This window comes from Cherax quadricarinatus, chromosome 5 (assembly GCF_038502225.1).
Source record: "Cherax quadricarinatus isolate ZL_2023a chromosome 5, ASM3850222v1, whole genome shotgun sequence".
Lineage (NCBI taxonomy): Eukaryota > Metazoa > Arthropoda > Malacostraca > Decapoda > Parastacidae > Cherax > Cherax quadricarinatus.
Genome location: NC_091296.1, coordinates 39,201,264 through 39,223,527, shown reverse-complemented (window position 1 = coordinate 39,223,527; position 22,264 = coordinate 39,201,264). Strand labels below are relative to the sequence as shown.

At 45.5% G+C, this 22,264-nt stretch overlaps 1 protein-coding gene across 1 annotated transcript in view; it reads right to left on the bottom strand.

The window, feature by feature from the left end:
* LOC128684614 (nephrin-like) overlaps positions 1 to 22,264 on the bottom strand; it is a 204,281-nt gene that overhangs the window by 5,297 nt on the left and 176,720 nt on the right. The gene's annotated exons all lie outside the window — the stretch shown is intronic.

The window sequence follows — 22,264 nt, the reverse complement described above, 5'->3', positions numbered from 1 at the left end:
CGCGCATCCAGTCTTTCTCCCACATAGATATGTTTGGGATTTGATAAAACCCACTCTATGGGCGAAACGTTGGCATTAAAGATGGCATTTTTTGTCTGCATTTATGTGCGCTTTTCACTGATTTCTTACGCTGATTCCATCCCTCCTCCTATTATCTAACCCAAATTCCCATAGCCTAACCCACACTTTCACAGCCTAACTCACTTTCACAGCCTAACTCACTTTCACAGCCTAACTCACTTTCACAGCCTAACTCACTTTCACAGCCTAACTCACTTTCACAGCCTAACTCACTTTCACAGCCTAACTCACTTTCACAGCCTAACTCACTTTCACAGCCTAACTCACTTTCACAGCCTAACTCACTTTCACAGCCTAACTCACTTTCACAGCCTAACTCACTTTCACAGCCTAACTCACTTTCACAGCCTAACTCACTTTCACAGCCTAACTCACTTTCACAGCCTAACTCACTTTCACAGCCTAACTCACTTTCACAGCCTAACTCACTTTCACAGCCTAACTCACTTTCACAGCCTAACTCACTTTCACAGCCTAACTCACTTTCACAGCCTAACTCACTTTCACAGCCTAACTCACTTTCACAGCCTAACTCACTTTCACAGCCTAACTCACTTTCACAGCCTAACTCACTTTCACAGCCTAACTCACATTCCCTCACTTACATCTTTCTTTTCTTCAAATACTCTTTAAATTATTTTAATTTTAAATTATCATTAATTCTTCACTCACACCGTCTATGTTATACTGCATTTTTTTCATTATATATTATTTTAAATATATCATTGCTCTTTATTCCGATACTGTATCACAGATCTCTTGTTAAACGTTACTTTCTTGGTTTCTTATAGGAAAATATCCTATCTAATTGTTTTCCAAACTTTATTACTTATTATTATTATTATTATTATTATTATTATTATTATTATTATTATTATTATTATTATTATTATTATTATTATCATTATTATTATTATTATTATTATTTTAATTATTATTATTATTTTTATTATTATTATTATTATTATTATTATTATTATTATTATTATTATCATTATTATTATTACTATTATTATTATTATTATTATTATTATTATTATTATTATTATTTTTATTATATTATTGAAAGGATATACTTTAAGAGGCAATATAAGTATAAGATGTATAAGACCAGTGAGGAGATCTTTCTCATTCCCAAAACTCCGTAACTGACAAAAGTAAGGCAGTAACCACCTATGATATGATCAACTCTTATTCAAAGATGAATATGAGAAACCAAGCTTGATCTTTCAACGTTCAATTGCAACCTTTTTAAGCCCCACACATCTCTATGTTTGGAAAGCTGACTGTCACAGATTAATATATATAGGTTATATGCAATAACAGCAGCAAATCGTCTGCTAACCAAGCAACGAAATAGCAACTCCTAAGAGGCCACTTCCCAGATCTGAGAACCATCTACATCACAAAATATTAGTTTAAAATCTGGTCAGCGCCTTCAGCGATATAACGAAAGAAAAGCAAGCAAGTAGACAAGAGAGTTGGCAACTGTACACATCGGTTGTTGTTCTTGATTCGCCGGTTCTCCCTGCCCGGGTCATTACCAGATGGTGGGCCGGCCTTGGCTCACTGTCTTGGGAGTGTCTTGAGACGTGTCTCACGTGGGAGGAGGTACAAGAACCTCTTCATCCTGGGAACCAACTGTTCTCAGGCCTAGCACCATTCCCCGCCCTTACGAGGCTCGCACGGAGAAGCTGGGCTTCTAGTATGCCATCTGCCCTACCCTAAGAGGGCTCGTGGGAGCGGTGAGGTCTTCGGCACCCTGGTGAAGAACAGGTTAGCAGCTCTACAACATGGTGATCCACATGTTGGCAGCTCTGCACACTGGTGATTAAAATGTTGGCAGCTCTAAACCCAGGTGATCCACATGTTGGCAGCTCTACACCCTGGTGATCCACATGTTGGCAGCTCTGCACCCTGGTGAACCACAAGTTGGCAGCTCTACACCCTGGTGAACCACAAGTGGTCAGCTCTACACCCTGCTGAACCACAAGTTGGCAGCTCCACACCCTGGTGAACCACAAGTTGGCAGCTCTACACCCTGGGGAACCACAAGTTGGCATCTCTACACCTTGGTGAACCACAAGTTGGCAGCTCTACACCCTGGTGAACGACAAGTTGGCAGCTCTACACAATGGTAAACCAAAAGTTCGAAGCTCTACACCCTGGTGAAGCACAAGTTGGCAGCTCTACACCCTCGTGAACCACAAGTTGGCAGCTCTACACCCTGGTGAACAACAAGTTGGCAGCTCCACACCCTGGTGAACCACATGTTGGCAGCTCTACACCCTGGTGAACGACAAGTTGGCAACTCTACACAATGGTAAACCAAAAGTTCGAAGCTCTACACCCTGGTGAACCACAAGTTGGCAGCTCTACACCATGGAAATAAATGGTATAAAATACCGACACAATGGAAATATAAACACAAATGCAGTATAATGTGATCCTTTATTGACAACGTTTCACCCACACAGTGGGCTTTTTCAAGTCACACACGGATCTACCTGGGGTTGGAAGGTACGAGAGTATTTATAGTCATGTTGAGGTCAGGTGGAGAATGCTGCAGCTGATGATCTACCGGGTGGGGTTATAGAGTCTTGGGTAGCTTGGCAGGGGTATTGGACAAGTTTTGAGTAGACCTTCTGCAGTGTTCTATGTTCTTATGTGGGATAGCGATGAAGAAGTTTCTTGGCGAGTGGTTCAGCTATGTTATAGAAGCCATTGTTCTGGTTGAAATTGTTGGTTGTAGAGATGAGCGATGATTCCAGGATTCTTCTGTATTGAGTGTTGTCTTCTGTGGCTATAAGTCTTGAGTTTCTGTAGTTAACTAAATGGTTGTGTGAATTGCGATGTTGTACACAGGCATTCCTTGTATCGTCAGTCCTGCTTGCATATTGGTGTTCTGAAATACGTGTTTGGAGGTCTCTTGATGTTTCGCCCACATATAATTTGTTGCAGTCATTACAAGGGATTATGTATACCCCTGCAGAGGATGGAGGCTTGTCCTGTCTACTACTGGTGATGTCCTTGATGGTCGTGGTTGTGGAGGTAGATACTTGGAATGATGTTTTGGCAAAGATGTTGGAAACATGTTTGGCAATGGAGTTGGTTGGGAGGACTATGTATCTCTTCTCGGCAGTGTCTTCTCTGGGTGTGTTGAAGATGTTTAATGCCCGCCGTCTGCAGTCTCTGATGAAGTGACGAGGATAGTGGAGTTTAGAAAATACTTGTTCAATTATAGTGCACTCTTCCTCAAGGAACTCATTGCTGCAGATTCTGAGTGCACGTAGGAAGAAGCCTATAATTACACCACGTTTGGTTTTGGTGTCGTGGTGAGAGTAGAAGTGGAGAAGATCGTTTTGGTTGGTGGGTTCGTTGTCAGCAAAGCTGACAACGAACTTCGTTTTAAAGTCTATCGAAAACCCACCAACCAAAACGATCTTCTCCACTTCTACTCTCACCACGACACCAAAACCAAACGTGGTGTAATTATAGGCTTCTTCCTACGTGCACTCAGAATCTGCAGCAATGAGTTCCTTGAGGAAGAGTGCACTATAATTGAACAAGTATTTTCTAAACTCCACTATCCTCGTCACTTCATCAGAGACTGCAGACGGCGGGCATTAAACATCTTCAACACACCCAGAGAAGACACTGCCGAGAAGAGATACATAGTCCTCCCAACCAACTCCATTGCCAAACATGTTTCCAACATCTTTGCCAAAACATCATTCCAAGTATCTACCTCCACAACCACGACCATCAAGGACATCACCAGTAGTAGACAGGACAAGCCTCCATCCTCTGCAGGGGTATACATAATCCCTTGTAATGACTGCAACAAATTATATGTGGGCGAAACATCAAGAGACCTCCAAACACGTATTTCAGAACACCAATATGCAAGCAGGACTGACGATACAAGGAATGCCTGTGTACAACATCGCAATTCACACAACCATTTAGTTAACTACAGAAACTCAAGACTTATAGCCACAGAAGACAACACTCAATACAGAAGAATCCTGGAATCATCGCTCATCTCTACAACCAACAATTTCAACCAGAACAATGGCTTCTATAACATAGCTGAACCACTCGCCAAGAAACTTCTTCATCGCTATCCCACATAAGAACATAGAACACTGCAGAAGGTCTACTCAAAACTTGTCCAATACCCCTGCCAAGCTACCCAAGACTCTATAACCCCACCCGGTAGATCATCAGCTGCAGCATTCTCCACCTGACCTCAACATGACTATAAATACTCTCGTACCTTCCAACCCCAGGTAGATCCGTGTGTGACTTGAAAAAGCCCACTGTGTGGGTGAAACGTTGTCAATAAAGGATCACATTATACTGCATTTGTGTTTATATTTCCAGCTCTACACCATGGTGAACAACAAGTTGGCAGCTCTACACAGTGGTAAACCACTAGTTGGCAGCAATACACCACGGTGAGCCACAAGTTGGCAGCTCTACACCCTGGTGAACCATACGTTGGCACCTCTACACCCTAGTGAACCACAAGTTGGCAGCTCCACCACCTGGTGAACCAAAAGTTGGCATCTCTACACCCTAGTGAAACACATGTTGGTGGCTCTACGCCCTGTTGAACCACAGGTTGACAGCTCTACACCCTGGAGAACCACAAGTTGGCAGCTCCACAAACTGGTGAACCACAAGTTGGCAGCTCCACACCCTGGTGAACCACAAGTTGGCACCTCAACACCTTGGTGAAAGACAAATTGGCAGCTTTACACCCTGGTGAACCACAGGATGGCAGCTCTACACCCTGGTGAACCACAAGTTGACAGCTCTACATTCTGGTGAACCACTAGTTGGCAACTTTACACAATGCTGAAACACAGGCTGTCAGCTCTACACCCTGGTGAACCACAAGTAGGCAGCTCTACACCCTGGTGAACCACAAAATGGAAGCTCCACACCCTGGTGAATCACAAGTTGGCCGGTCTACACATTGGTGAACCACAAGTTGGCAGCTCTACACAATGGTGAACCACAAGTTGGCAGCTCTACACCCTGTTGAACCACAAGTTGGCAGCTCTACACCCTGGTGAACCACAAACTGGCAGCTCTACACACTGGTGAAACACAAATTGTCAGCTCTACACCCTGGTGAACCACACGTTGGCAGGTCTACACCCTGATGAACCACAAGTTGGCACCTCTACACACAGGTGAACTAAAAGTTGGCAGCTCTACACCCTGGTGAACTGCAAGTTGGCACCTCTACACCCTGGTGAACTGCAAGTTGGCATCTCTACACCCTGGTGAACTGCAAGTTGGAACCTCTACACCCTGGTGAACTATAAGTTGGCAACTCAACATCCTGGTAAACTATAAGTTAGCAAGTCTACACACTGGTGAACTACAAGTTAGCAGCTTAACACCCTGGTGAACTACAAGTTGGCAGTTTCACAACCTGGTGAACCACAAGTTGACAACTCCACACCCTGGTGAACCACTAGTTGGCAGCTCTTCGCCCTGGTGAACCACAAGCTGGCACCTCTACACCCTATTGAACCACACGTTGGTGGCTCTACACCCTGTTCAACCACAGGTTGGCAGCTCTACACCCTGGAGAACCACAAGTTGACAGGTCCACACCCAGGTGAACCACAAGTTGCAGCTCCACACCCCTGTGAACCAAAAGTTGGCAGCTATACACACTGGTGAACCACAAGTTGGCAGCTCTACACCCTTCTGAACCACAAGTTGGCAGCTCCACACCCTGGTGAGCACCAAGTTGGCAGCTCTACACCCTGGTGAACCACACGTTGGCATCTCTACACCCTGGTGAACCACACGTTGGCAGCTGTACACAATGGTAAACCACAAGTTCGAAGCTCTACACCCTGGTGAACCACAAATTGGCAGCTCTACATCCTGGTGAACCACACGTTTTCAGCTCTACACCCTGGTGAAGCACAAGTTGCCAGTTCTACACCCTGGTGAACCACAAGTTGGCAGTTCCACACTCTGGGCACCAACAAGTTGGCAGCTCTACACTCTGGTGAACCACAAGTTGGCAGCACTACACAGTGGTAAATCAAAAGTTGGCAGCTCTATACCATGGTGAACCACAAGTTGGTAGCTCTACACCCTGGTGAACCACAAGTTGGCATCTCTACACCCTGGTGAACCACAAGTTGGCACGTCTACACCCTAGTGAAACACATGTTGGTGGCTCTACACCATGTTGAACCACAGGTTCGCAGCTCTACACCCTGGAGAACCACAAGTTGGCAGCTCCAAAAACTGGTGAACCACAAGCCGCAGCTATACACCCAGGTGAACCAAAAGTTGGCAGCTCCACACACTGGTGAACCACAAGTTGGCAGCTCTACACCCTGGTGAACTACAGGTTTGGAGCTCTACACCTTGATGAACCACAAGTTGGCAGCTCAACACCCTGGTGAACCACAAGTTGGCACCTCAACGCCTTGGTGAAAGACAAATTGGCAGCTTTACACCCTTGTGAACCACAAGTTGGCACCCCTACACCATGGTGAACCACAAGTTGGCAGCTCTACACCCTGGTGAACCACAAGTTGGCAGCTCTACACCCTGGTGAACCACAAGGTAGCAGCTCCACGCCATGGTGAATCACAAGTTGGCAGCTCCAAACCCTGGTGAACCACAAGTTGGCAGCTCTACACCCTGGTGAACCACAAGTTGGCACCTCAACACCTTGGTGAAAGACAAATTGGCAGCTTTACACCCTTGTGAACCACAAGTTGGCAGCCCTACACCATGGTGAACCACAAGTTGGTAGCTCTACACCCTGGTGAACCAGAGGTTGGCAGCTGTACACTTTGGGGAACCACAAGTTGGCACCTCAACACCTTGGTGAAAAACAAATTGACAGCTTTACACACTTGTGAACCACAAATTGGCAGCTCTACACCATGGTGAACCACAAGTTGGCAGCTCTACACCCTGGTGAACCAGAGGTTGGCAGCTGTACACTTTGGTGAACCACAAGTTGGCAGCTCTACACCCTGGAAAACCACAAGTTGGCAGCTCTACACCCTGGTGAACCACAAGATGGAAGCTCTACAGCCTGGTGAACCACAAGTTGGCAGCTCTACACAGTGGTGAACCACAAGTTGGCAGCTCTACACAGTGGTGAACCACAAGCTGGCAGCTCTACACCCTGGTGAACCACAAGTATAACGACTTTGTTTGGTGTTCTGGTAGCGGGGAGTAAATGATACGTCTTCTTTGGAGGCTTCTTACTTTATTAAGTCGTGGTGGGTACACAGGCGTGTGTGTTGTGCCCATGGCCCGGGAGGGGCCATGCCCTCGAGTGAGAGAGAGTAGGCCTTCTTGACTGAGTGAAGGGTGTCGCCAGAGTGAGAGTGAGGCAAGGGCAGGCAGGCTGGCATGCCCACCAAGAGGCCTGGCTACAAAGGGCAGCACCTTAGTGTGCGAAATATGAACAAAGCTGGCAGACAGCATGGGCTGTCTGTGCAGAGAGTACAGGCTGTCTACACAAGTTGGCAGCTCTACACACAGGTGAACCACAAATTGGCAGCTCTGTACCCTGATGAACCACAAGTAGGCAGCTTTACACCCTGGTGAACCACAGGTTGGCAGCTCTATACCCTGGTGAACCACAAGTTGGCAGCTCTACACCCTGGTGAGCCACAAGCTGGTAGCTCTACACCCTGGTGAACCACAGGTTGGCAGCTCTACACCCTGGTGAACCACAAGTTGGCATCTCTACACACTGGTGAACCACAAGTTAGCAGCTCTACACCCTGGTGAACCACAAGTTGGCAGCTCTAAAAAAGATAAACCACAAGTTCGAAGCTCTACACCCTGGTGAAGCACAAGTTGGCAGCTCTACACCCTGGTGAATCACAAGTTGACAGCTCTACACCCTGGTGAAAAACAAATTGGCAGCTCCACACCCTGGAGACCAACAAGTTGGCAGCTCTACACCCTGGTGAACCACAAGTTGGCAGCTCTACACAGTGGTAAATCACAAGTTGGCAGCTGTACACCATTGTGAACCACAAGTTGGCAGCTTTCCACCCTGATGAACCACAAGTTTGCACCTCTACAACTTGGTGAACCACAAGTTGGAACCTCTACACCCTAGTGAAACACATGCTGGTTGCTCTACACCCTGTTGAACCACAGGTTTGCAGCTTTACACCCTGGTGAACCACAAGTTGGCAGCTCTACACCCTGGTGAACCACAAGTTGGCAGCTCTACACCCTGGTGAACAACAGGTTGGCAGCTCTACACCCTGGTGAACAACAAGCTGGCAGCTATACACCCTGGTGAACTACAAGTTGACAGTTCTCCAAACTGGTGAACAAAAAGATGGAAGCTCTACTCCCGGGTGAACCACAAGTTGGCAGCTCAACACAGTGGTGAAACACAAGTTGGCAGCTCTACACCCTGGTGAACCACAAGTTGGGAGCTCTACACCCTGGTAAACCACAAATTGGCAGCTCTACACCCTGGTGTACCACAAGTTGGCACCTCTACACCCTGGCGAACCACAAGTTGGCACATCTACACCCTGGTGAACCACAAGTTGGAAGCTCAACATCCTGGTAAACTGCAAGTTGGCAGCTCTACACATTGGTGAACTACAAATTGGCAGCTCAACACCCTGGAGAACGACAAGTTGGCAGCACTACACCCTGGTGAACCATAAGTTGTCAGCTCCACAACATGGTGAACCACTAGTTGGCAGCTCTTCACCCTGGTTAACCACAAGTTGGCACCTCTACACCCTAGTGAACCATATGCTTGTGGCTCTACACTCTGTTGAACCAAAGGTTGGCAGCTCTACACCCTGGAGAACCACAAGTTGGCAGCTCCACACCCTGGTGAACCAAAAGTTGGCACCTATACACACTGGTGAACCACAAGTTGGCAGCACTACACCCTGGTGAACTACAAGTTTGCAGCACCACACCCTGGTGAACCACAAGTTGGCAGCTCCAAACTGTGGTGAACCACAAGTTGGCAGCTCCACACTGTGACGAACCACAAGTTGGCAGCTCTATGTTGCAACCCCTGAATGGGTTGCAATGTATATTATGTATATTACATGTATATTACCTTTTCATATTATTTTATATTGTTTATATTTGCGATAATAGCTAAATCGTAAATATGACTTTATATTATTATTTGACTTAGCTTCCTTTGGTTAGGTAGGATGTAACATATTATGTGCTCAGTTCAAGTCTTGATTGTCTCACTACTGTAATTATCGCTCCTTGCTCGTTACTCTGCCGGCTTCTGTTTGTGCTACAGCTGTCCACGGAGCTATCACGTGATCGAGGGAGGGGGTGTCCTCACCTCGCCTGAAGTATTCAGTCTGGTCTAGATTCTCTTGGTGGTTGGATAGATTCTGTCTCATTATTCTTGTTAGTTCTGTAGAACTCTGTTCACAGAACATAGTTCATAGAACTTAGTGATTTTCGACGTTGTACTGAGGTTGGGAGTCTCATAGACACTCTGAGCAACTCAGGTCCTGAGCTGTAGCTCCTGACCTAACTTGTACTGGTATCTGTGTATTATCACAGTCGGGGATTTTCTTATGCTGAACTTAGATTCAGTAGTATGGGAGTTTTGTGACTTTTGTGGAGGATCTGCTGATGGTCCCTACTTAGTGTCGTTATTTTATCTCCTTGTTCCTGATTCTGTGTCGCAGTTGCTTGTTATATTGCTATTGGGTTTAGCATTCTTTTTGTTGTTCAAGCAGACTTTTCTGATTGCCAGTTTGTCAAGAAGTTAGTTTATTTGAGGACTTTGTCAGTCACTTGTTTAAGTCTAGTCGAGTCTTGAGACATAACAAACTACTTAAAGCACTTACACACTTACACAAACTTACTTGTACATATTTGTAATATCTTATTAAATGTTAATGTACCAGATGGTACTTAAGAATTATAAATGTGATATGTGCTTTCAGCACAATACTATTGTATACGAGAGAAGTGATTATTATTATTTTGATTATTATTAATTTAATTTAATTTGATGATATACCTCTAGACGATACTCAATAAATTTATTAAATTCTAATTTCTCTAGTTAGTAGCCTACCAGTTGTAATCCTGAAGCACTATTGAATCATACTGAATTCTAATGGATAATTGGACAAGGATACTGACTACTTGTTATGAAAACCCAGTAACAGGCTGGATGCTAGAAGGGCAGTCCTTTCTAGTATTCACTGGAGATCTCTAAGCTTTTAGAATCGCGTTTTTTGTAACAAATGGGGGCCTGTCCGGGAGGCTCTTGGTCCAAGGTGTTGGAGAAATTTTCCAGTTTGACATACTAGTAACTCTATGATCAAACACTTTGAGTACTTTCCTAATCTGAAGACTTTGAGTTTAGTCTTGTACAACATACCAGGTGGATGTATGTACCTGACTAAGTCTCTTGATCCAAGGAGATGGAAATACTGTTCATGAGTTCTAGCTCTAAGACAACCAACACTAAAATTCCTATTAGGATTATAGTTTCCCATAATCACTCTCTCGTAGTACACTTATTTTCGTGATGTATGCCAAAGTGAAACAGTTAATTGATACTCTGACTTTGTCTGAGTTAAGTACAATGAAACTTCAGACGTGTTGGCGAGTAACCAAATATCTCGGTGTGAAGTATAACAGGAATTACACCGCAGAAGCTGTCAGAGCGTTAATTAAAGATATTTTGTTTCCTGATCATACAGAGATGTCTGATTATGATTCAGATTCAGAAAGCCTAGTGTCACAATTAGGAAGTATGACTCTATTTGATGACGTAGAGGAAAGAGCAACTAAGGCAGAAGTGAGCCTAGTGTCTGAGCCTAGTGTAGCTCAGTTCTCGCTCACGCCTTCCCTCTTAACTGGTAGTATGACTAGTACTATGCTCCACCTGTATCTATTTATCCTAGACCAGATCTAGACTCTCTAGGGACGGTAGGACAAGGTGCCCGACCTAAGGACAGTCCAGAAAGACATGTTAATTTCCCTACTCCTCCATTACCTACTGGTCCTATCTCTCAGGAACAGTTTGAGAGGTTTGAACGCCTCATTATGTTGCAGACTGCACAAATAGAGGCTCAGAGGAAATTGAATGAAGAAGATTTCCAGAGAGAAAATATTCGTCTTGGAAGACAACAGTCTGATAGATCACAAGACACATTTAATGTGCAGAAAGCTGCCTCTATGGTTCCTAAGTTTTTTGAGAGTGACTTAGACACCTATTTTGATGTGTTTGAGAACCAGGCACGTGCTATGAACTGGCCACGTAAGCACTGGGCTACCTTGTTGCACACAGCTTTGACAGGAAGAGCTCAAACTTGTACTGCTGCTTTACCATTTGCCAAGTACATTAGTTATGACGCTGTCAAGCAAACTATTCTAGAGACGCATAACTTGTTACCTGTAAGTTATCAAAACGCATTTCGTACGTTACAACGACGACAAGATCAAACTTGTGTAGAGTTTGCTCGTGAAAAAAAGTTGTATTTGAGAGGTGGTGTAGGTCTGCTAAATGTAACAACTACGACAGTCTAGTTCAGTTGTTACTTCGCGAAGACTTTAACAACTGTATGTCTGCGGACTTACAAGAATATCTGATCGATCATACTACCTCTGATATTCTGGAAACTGCAGCATTAGCAGACAATTACGAGATTTTTCACAAACTTGTACGTATTAAAACACAAAGAAACAAGGTAACTAAAGATTGTCCTAGAAGTTGGCAACCTAAATCAGCTGCTCATTGCCGGCCTGATGTACCTGCTACTGTAACTTCTCGTACCTTTACCAGGAAAACTCACAATCCTGAATCTGTCTCTGTGGCTAGACAGAAATCTGATATCGAGAAGAAGAAAGTTAATGTACCTATTGTAACAGAAAAGGACATGCTAGAGAGTATTGCTATAAGTTAGAAAGAGATACGAGAAGCAGTCGTACGGCTGGCGCCCCCACACAAGTCGTATCTTCTTCCAAGCAACAAAGGCACCAAAATCCTAGTAATACCTCTGATCCTACTGTTTTAGATAATATTACTCAGAACAGATGACTAGCGTCAGAAAGTGTATCTGACGAAAAGATTCGTTCAGCGATGAGTCCTTACTTTTCGAGAGGTAAAATAGGATTTGACGAATCACATCTAACTGAGATAATTACTTTCAGAGACACTGGCAGTTATCTCACGTTATTAAGAGAAGATGTACTGCCCATTACTGATGATACCTACTGCAAGATAGATGTATTGTTAGAAGCCTATGGAGGGGCTGTTATAAAAGTACCTCTTCACAAGGTATACATTGAAACAAGCTATTATACTGGTTATATTTCAGTGGGTATATCCAGTGGTGTATTTCCCATCAGGTCAGTGGACTTGTTGATAGGGAACGATATCCTTCACGCTGGTATATGTTAGGAACCACTTTTGATTGATAATAACACTGATAATAATTATGCCATTGAAGCTTGTAGAGAGAAGACTATTTTATTTCTTCTCAGCGCAATTACTAGAGCTATGTCAAAGATTCAACAACCATCCTTGTCTCCTGTTGAGTTAGTGGATGACAATGATTTGGGCTTGAATATGTTGTTTAGTGACGCTCTGCGCCCAGGGTCATTAACACCAACTCCCCCGTGTCATCAACCTAGTCAGGACACAACTGACGTTAAATTTCTAACTCATGATGATTTAATCAAGGATCAGTTTGTTGATCAGTCACTTTAAAAAGGGGAAAAAAAAAAAACCCCCCCCCCCCTTTAAAAAAAAGGCCCCCCCCTTTTTTTTTTTCCCCAAAAAAAAAAAAAATTTTCCCCCCTTTTTCCCCAACCCCCAAAAAATTTTTTTGGGAAAAAAAAACCCAAAAAATTTAAAAAATTTTTTTTTTCCCTTAAAAATCCCCTTTTCCTTTTAATTTTTTAGGAAGGGGGGGAAAAAAAAAAAATTTTTAAATTTTTTAAAAAATTTTTTTTTAAAAAAAAAAAAAAATTTTTTTTTTTAACCCCAAAAAAAAAAAAAAAAATGTTTTAAAAATTTGGGGGTTTTTTTTTCCCGGGGTTTTTCGGGTGTTAAAAACCCCCCCTTTTTTTTCCCAAAACCCCCGGGGGGGAAAAAAAAAAAAAATTTTTTTTTTCCCGGTTTTAATTAAAAACCCAAACCCCCCTTTTAGGGCCCCCCTTTTTTAGGGCCCCAAATTTTCCCCCCCCTTTTTTTTTAAAAATTTTTTTTTCCCCCCGGGTTTTTTTTTCCCCTTTGGGGGAAAAAATTTTTTTTTTTTTTTCCCCCCCAAAAAAGGGGTTTTCCCCCAAATTGGGGGGGGGCCCCCGGCCCCGGGGTTTTAATTCCCCAAAAACCCTTTTTCCCAAAAAGGGGCCTCCGAAAAGCAAAAAAAAAATTTTTGGGGGGGGTTGGGAATTTCCAATTTTTCCCCCCTTTTTTGGTTTTTGGGTTTTTAAAAATTATTTTTTTCCCCCCCCGGGGGCCCCGGGGCCCAAAAATTTTTTTTGGCCCGGGGGGTTTTTTTTTTGGAAAAAACCCCCCCCCCCCCAAATTTTTTTCCCCCCTTTTTTTCCCAAAAAATTTTCCCCCAAAAAAAAACTTTAAAACCCCCCTTTTGGATTTTTTCCCCAAAAAAACCCCCCCAAAAAAAAAAAAAAATTTTGGGGGGTTTTTTTGGGGGCCCCCTTTTTAAATTTTTTTTTCCCCTTTTTTTCCCAAAAAAAACTTTAAAAAAAATTTTCCCCCAAATTTTTTTTTAAAAAAACCCCCCTTTTTTTAAAAATATATTTAAAAAGTTTTTTTGGGGGGGCCCAAAAGGGGGAAAATTTTCCCCCAAAAAAACCAAAATTTAAATTTAAATTTTTCAATTTTTAAGGGGGGCCCCCAAACCCTTTTGGGGTTTTTCCCCCCCCGGGGGGCCCCCCCCCCCCCCCTCCGCCTTTTACCAAAACCCCCCAAAAACAAGGGAAAAAATCCCAAAAAGGGGGGGGTTTTTAAAAAAAAATTTAAAAATTTTTTTTAAATTTTTTTTAAAAAAAATTTTTAAAAAAAAAAAAAGGGGGGAAAATTTTTTTTGGGGGGGTTTAAAAACCCCCCAAAAAAACCTTTAAAAAATTTTTTTTTAATTTTAAAATTTTTTTTTTAATTTTAAAAAAAATTTTTTCCTTTCTTTTTTTTTTTTAAATTTCCCAAAAAAGGAATTTTAAAAAAATTTTTTTTTTTAAACCCTTTTTTTTTCCTTTTTTTTTTGTAAAAACCCTTTTTTTGGTTTTTTTTTTTTTCCCCGGGGGGGGTTTTTTCCCCCCCCTTTTTTTTTTAAAATTTTTTTTTTTTGGGGGTTTTTTTTTCCCCCTTTTTTTTTTTCCCCCGGGAAAAAAATGAAGGGGTTTCCCCCCGGGGTTCTTTTTTTTTGGGGGGGGTTTTTTTCCTTAATTTTTTGGGGAAAAAACGGGTTTTTTGGGGAAAAAGGGGGGGGGGTTTTTAAATTTTTTGGGCCCCGGTTTTAAAAAATTTTTTTTCCCCTTTTTTTTGGGGGTTTTTGGGGAATTTTTTGGGTTTAACTTTTTTTGTTTGGGGTTTTATTTTTTTGGGAAGGGGTTTTTTTTTTTGGGGTTTTTTTTTCCCTTTTTTTTGAAAAACCCCTTTTGGTTTTCCCTTTTTAAACCCTTTTTTTTAAAAAATTTTTTTTTTTTTTTGGGGTTTTTTTTTAAAAAAATTTTTTCCTTGTAACACTCTACACCTTGGTGAACCACAGGATGGCAGCTCTACACCCTTTTGAACCACAAGTTGGCAGCTCGACACCTTGGTGAACCACAAGTTGTCAGCTCTACACCCTTGTGAAACACAAGTTGGCAGCTCTACACACTGGTGAACCACAAGCTGGCAGCTCTTCACCCTGGTGAACCACAAGTTGGCAGCTCTACACACTGGTGAACCACAAGTTGGCAGCTCTAAACACTGGTGAACCACAAGTTGGCTGCTCTACACCCTTGTGAACCACAAGTTGGCAGCTCTGCACCCATGTGAACCACAAGTTGGTAGCTCAAAACCCTCGTAAACTACAAGTTGGCGGCACCACACCCTGGTGAACCACAAATTGACAGGACCACACCCTGGTAAACGACAAGTTTGCAGCTCTACACCGTGGTGAACCAACACGTTGGTGGCTTTACACCCTGGTAAACGACAGGTTGCCAGCTCTACACCCTGGTGAACCAAAAGTTGTCAGCTCTACACCCTGGTGAAACACAAGTTGCCAGCTCTACACCATTGTGAACCAGATGTTGGCAGCTCTACACCTTGGTGAACAACAAGTTGAATGTTCTACACCTTAGTGAACCACAAGTTAGCAGGTCTACACCCTGGTGAACCACAAGTCGGAAGCTCTATACCCTGGTGAAACACAAGTTGTCAGCTCTACACCCTAGAGAACTACAGGTTGGCATCTCTACACCCTGATGAACCACAAGTTGGCAGCTCTACACCCAGGTGAACCAAAAGTTGGCAGCTCTACACGCTGGTGAGCCACAAGTTGGAGCTCTACACCCTGGAGAACCAAACGTTGGCAGCTCTACGCCCTGTTGAACCACAAGTTGGCAGCTCTACACCCTGGTGAACCAAAATTTGTCAGCTCTACACCCTGGTGAACCACAAGTTGCTAGCTGAACACCATGGTAAACTACAAGTTGGCAGCTCTTCACCATAGTGAACCACATGCTGGCAGCTCTACACCCTGGCGAACTACAAGTTGGCAGCTCTACACCCTGGGGAAACAGAAGTTGGCAGCTCCACACCCAATTGAACCACAAGTTGGCAGCTCTTCACAGTGGTGAACCACTAGTTGGTAGCCCTACTCCCTGGTGAATCACAAGTTGGCACCTCTACACCCCAGTGAACCACATGTTGGTTGCTCTACACCCTGTTGAACCACAAATTGGCAGCTCCACATCCTGGTGAACTACAATTTGCAGCTCCTCACCATGGTGAACCACAAGTTTGCAGCTCCACACCCTGGTGCACCACAAGTTGGCAGCTCTACACCCTGGTGATCTACAAGTTGGCAGCTCTACACAGTGTTGAAGCACAAGTTGGCACCTCTACACCCTAGTGAACCACATGTTGGTAGCTCTACAAGCTGTTGAACCACATGTTAACAGCTGTACACCCTGGAGAACGAAAAGTTGGCAGCTACACACCCTGATGAACCACAAGTTGGTAGCTCAACACCCTGGTGAACCACAAGTTGGCATCTCAACACCGTGGTGAACCACTAGTTGGCAGCTCTATTCCTTGGTGAACCATAAGTTGGCACCTCTTCTCCTTGGTGAAACACATGTTTGTGGCTCTATACCCTGGTGAACCTCACGATGCCAGCTCTACACACAGGTGAACAACAAGTTGCCAGATCCACACCCTGGCAAACCATAAGTTGGCAGCTCCGCACACTGGTGAACCACAATATGGCAGCTCTACACCCTGGTGAACCAAACGTTTCCAGCTCTACACCATTCTGAACTACTAGTTGGCAGCTCTATACCCTGGTGAACCACAGGTTTGCAGTTTTACACCCTTGTGAACAAAAAGTTGGCAGCTCTACACCCTGGTGAACCACAGGTTAGCATCTCTACACTTTGGTGAGCAATAAATTTGCAGCTCTACACCCTGGTGAACCACAAGTTGAGAGGTCTACATCCTGGTAAATCACAAGTTTGCAGCTCTACACCCTCGTGAACCACAAGTTGGCAGCTCTACACCATGGTGAACCAAAAGTTGGCAGCTGTACACCGTGGTGAACCACAAGTTTGCATCTCTACACCTTGGTAAACCACAGGTTGGGAGGTCTACACCATGGTGAACTACAAGTTGGCAGCTCTACACCCTAGCGAACCACAGGATGGCAGCTCTACTCCTTGGTGAACCATAAGTTGGCAGCTCTACACCCTGGTGTACCACATGTTGGCAGCTCTACACGCTGGTGAACCAGAAGTTGGCAGCTCCACGCATTGCTGAACTACAAGTTTGCAGCTCCACACCCTGGTGAACCACTAGTTAGCAGCTCTATACACTGGTGAAAGACAAGTTGGCACCTTTACATCCTAGTGAACCACATGTCGGTAGCTCTACACCATGTTGAACCACAAGTTGGTAGCTCTACACCCTGGTGAACCAAAAGTTGGCAGCTCTACACCCTGGTGAACCAGAAGCTCGCAGTTCCACACCCTGGTGATCCACAAGTTGGCAGCTCCACACCCTGCTGAACCACAAGTTGGAACCTCTACGCAATAGTGAACCACATGTTGGTGGCTCTACACCATGTTGAACCACAAGTTGAGAGCTCTACACCCTGGTGAACCAGAAGTTGGCAGACTCCACACCTTGGTGAAGCACAAGTTGGCATCTCCACACCATGGTGAACCACAAGTTGGCAGTTCTACATCCTAGTGAACCACACTTTGTCAGCTCTACACCCTGGTGAACCACAATTTGGCACCTCTACACCACGGTGACCCACACGTTGGTGGCTTTACACCCTGGTAAACGCCAGGCTGGCAGCTCTACACCCTGGAGAACTACAAGCTGTCAGCTCTACACACTGGTGAAACATAAGTTGCCAGCTCTACACACTGGTGAACTACAAGTCGGCAGCTCTACACCCTGCTGAACCAAAAATCGGCAACTCTACACTACGGTGAACCAGGGGTTTTCAGCTCTACACCCTGGTGAACCACAAGTTGGTAGCTCTATACCCTGGTGAAACACAAGTTGGCAGCTCTACACTCTGGTGAACCACAGGTTGGCATCTCTACACTCTGATGAACCAAAAGTTGGCAGCTCTACACCATTGTGAACCAAAAGTTGGCAGCTCTACAAACTTGTGAGCCACAAGATGGCAGCTCGACACCCTTGGAATCCACAAGTCGGCAGCTCTACACCATGGAGAAACACAAGTTGGCAGCTCCATACCCTGGTGAACCAAATGTTGGCAGCTCTAAACCCTGTTGATCGAGAAGTTGGCAGCTCTACACCCTGGTGAACCGCAAGTTGGCACCTCTACACAATAGTGAACAACATGTTGGTGGCTCTACACCCTGTTGAACCACAAGTTTGCACCTCTACACATTGGTGAAACAGAAGTTGGCAGCTCCACACATTGGTGAATCACAAGTTGGCAGCTCTACACCCTGGTGAACCCCTAGTTGGCAACTCCACACCCTGGTGAACCCCTAGTTAGCAGCTCCACACATTGGTGAACCACAAGTTGGCAGCTATACACCGTGGTGAACCACTAGTTGGCATCTCTACTCCCTGGTGAACCACTAGATGGCACTTCTACTAACTGGTGAACCTCATGTTTGTGGCTCTACTCCCTGGTGAACCACACGTTGCCAGCTGTACACAAAGGTGAATAACAAGTTGGCAGCTCCACACCCTGGCAAACCACAAGTTGGCAGCTCAACACCCTGGTGAACAACAACTTTGCACCTCTACATCCTTGTGAACCACTCGTTGGTGGTTCTTCACCCTGATGAACGACTGTTGGCAGCTCTACCACCTGGTGAACCAAAAATTTGCAGCTGCACACCCTGGTGAACCACAATTTTCAGTTCTACACACTGGTGAACCACAAGTCGGCAGCTCTACAACCTGATGAACCACAAGTTTCCAGCTCTACACAATGGTGAACTACTAGTTGGCAGCTCTACACCATGGTGAACCGCAGGTTGGCAGTTCTACACCCTGGTGAACCACAAGTTGGCAGCTATACACACTGGTCAACCAAAAGTTGGAAGCTCTACACCCTGGGGAACCACAAGTTAGCAGCTATGCACCCTGATGAACCACATGTTGGCATCTCTACACACTGGTGAACCACAAGCTGGCAGCTCTTCATCCTGGTGAACCACAAGTTGGCAGCTATGCACCCTTGTGAACCACAAGTTGGCAGCTCTGCACCCAGATGAACCACAAGTTGGCAGCACTACACAATGGTGAACCACAAGATGGCAGCTCTACACCCTGGTGAACCAAAAGTTGGCAGTTGTACACCCTGGTGATCCAGAAGTTGACAGCTCCACACCCTGGTGAACCACAAGTTGGCAGCTTCACACACTGGTGAACCACTAGCTGGCAGCTCTTCACCCTGGTGAACTACAAGTTGGCATCTCTTCACCCTGGTGAACTACAAGATGGCAGCTCTACACCCTGTGACCCACAACTTGGCACATCTACACCCTAGTGATCCACATGTTTGTGGGTTTACACCCTGTTGAAGAACAAGTTGGCAGCTCACCACCCTGTAGAACCACAAGTTTGCAGCTACACACCCTGGTGAATCACAAGTTTGCAGCTACACACCCTTGTGAACCGCAAGTTTGCATCTCTACACCCTGCTGAACCAGAAGTTGGCAGCTGCACAACCTGGTGACCCACAAGTTGGCAGCTCCACACCCTGGTGAACCACAAGTTGGCAGCTCCACACCCTGGTGAACCACAAGTTGGAAGCTCCACGCTCTGGTGAACAAAAAGTTGGCAGCTCTACATGCTGGTGAACCACAAGTTCGCCCCTCTACACAATACTGAACCACATGTTTGTGGCTCTACACTCTGTTGAACCACAAGTTGGCAGCTCCACACCATGGGGAACAGCAAGTTGGCAGCTCTACACCCTGGTGAACCGCAAGTTGGCACCTTTACACCCTGGTGAACCAAAAGTTGGCAGCACTACACCCTGGTGAACCACAAGTTGGCAGTTCCACACACTGGTGAGCCATAAGTTGCCAGCTCTACACCCTGGTGAACCACAACTTGCCAGTTCAACACCCTTGTGAACCAGAACTTCCAAGCTCTACACCCTGGTGAACCAAAAGTTGGCAGCTCTGAACCCTGGTGAACCACACGTTTTCAGGTCTACACCCTTGTGAACCACAAATTGGCAGCTACACTGCCTGGTGAACCACAAGTTGTCAGCCCTACACCCTGGTGAAACAAAAGTTTCCAACTCTACACCCTGGTTAATCACAAGTTGGCAGCTCTACACCCTGATGAACCACAAGTTGGCAGCTCTAAACACTGGTGAATCACAAGTTTGCAGCTCTACACCATGGTGAACCACAAGTTTGCATCTCTACACACAGGTGAACTAAAAGTTGGCAGCTCTACACCCTGGTGAGCCACAAGTCGGCAGCTCTACACCCAGGTGAACCACAAGTCCTCAGCTCTACACCCTGGTGAACCATAAGTTGTCAGCTCTACACTCTGGTGAACCACAAGTTGGCAACTCTATACCCTGGTGAAACACAATTTGGCAGCTCTACACCTTGGTGAACCCCAAATTGGCAGCTCTAAATCCTTTTGAACCATAAGTTGGCAGCTCTACACCCTGATGAACCACAAGTTGGCATCTATACACCCTGGTGAACCACAAGTTGGTAGCTCAACACCATGGTAAACTACATGTTGGCAGCTCCACACCCTGGTGAACCACATTTTGGCAGCTCTACACCCTAGTGAACCAAAAGTTGGCAACTCTTCACCTTGGTAAACTGCAAGTTGGCAGCTCTACAAGCTTGTGAACCACAAGTAGCCAGCTGTACACCCTGATGAACCACAAGTAGCCAGCTCTACAGTCTGATGAACCACAAGTTGGTAGGTCTACACCCTGGGGAAGCAGAAGTTGGGAGCTCTACACCTTGGTTAAGCACTAGTTGCCAGCTCTACACCCTGGTGAACCACAAGGTGGCAGCACTACACCCTCGTCAACCACAAGTTGCCAGCTCTACACCCTGGTGAACCACAAGTTGCCAGTTCTACACCTTTGTGAAACACAAGTTGCCAGCTCTACACCCTGGTGAACCACAAGTTGCCAGCTCTACACCCTTGTGAACCACAACTTGGCAGCTCCACACCCTGGTGAACCACAAATTAGCAGCTCTACACCCTGGTGAACCACAAGATGGTAGCTCTACACCCCGGTGAACCACAAGTTGGCACCTCTGCACGCTGGTGAACCACAAGTTGGCAGCTGTACTCCCTGGTGAACCAAAAGTTGGCAGCTACATACATTGTGAACCACAAGTTGGCAGCTAAATACATTGTGAACCACAAGTTGGCAGCATTACACCCTGGTGAACCACAAGTTGGCAGCATTACACCCTGGTGAACCACAAGTTGGTGGCTCTACACCCTGGTGAACCACAAGTTGCCAGCTCTTCACCCTGGTGAACCACAAGTTGCCAGCTCTACACAATGGTGAACCAGAAGTTACCAGCTCTATACTCTGGTGAACCACAAGTTCGCAACTCTACACCCTTGTGAATCACAAGTTGGCAGCTCTACACCCTGGTGAACCACAAGTTGTCAGCTCCACTCATGGTGAAACATGAGTTGGCAGCTCTACACCCTGGTGAACCACAAGTTGCCAGCTCTACTCCTTGGTGAAACACAATTTGCCAGCTCTTCAGCCTGGTGAACCACAAGTTGGCAGCTCTACACCCTTGTGAACCACAAGTTGGCAACTCCACTCCCTGGTTAATCACAAGTTGCCAGCTCTGCAACCTAGTGAACCACAAGTTGGCAGCTCTACACCCTGGTGAACGACAAGTTACCAGCTCTACACCCTGGTGAACCACAAGTTACCAGCTGTGCACCCTGGTGAACTACAAGGTGGCAGCTCTACAAGCTGGTGAACCACAAGTTGCCAGCTCTACACCCTGATGAACCACAAGTTGGCAGCTCTACACCCTGGTGAAACACAAGTTGGCAGCTCTGCAACTTGTTGAACCACTAGATGCCAGATTTACTCCCTGGTGAACCACAATTTACCAGGTCTATACCCTTGTGAACCACAACTTGGCCGCTCCACACCCTTGTGAACCACAAGTTGGCAGCTGTACACCCTGGTGAATCACAAGTTGGCTGCTGTACACCCTGTTGAACCACAAGTTGGCTGCATTACACCTTGGTGAACCACAAGTTGGCAGCTCTACACCCTGGTGAACCACAAGTTGGCAGCTCTACACCCATGTGAACCACAAGTTGGCAACTCCACTCCCTGGTGAACCACAAGTTTCCAGCTCTACACCCTCGTGAACAACAAGTTGGCAGCTCTTCACCATGGTGAACGACAAGTTACCAGCTGAACACCCGGGTGAACGAGAAGTT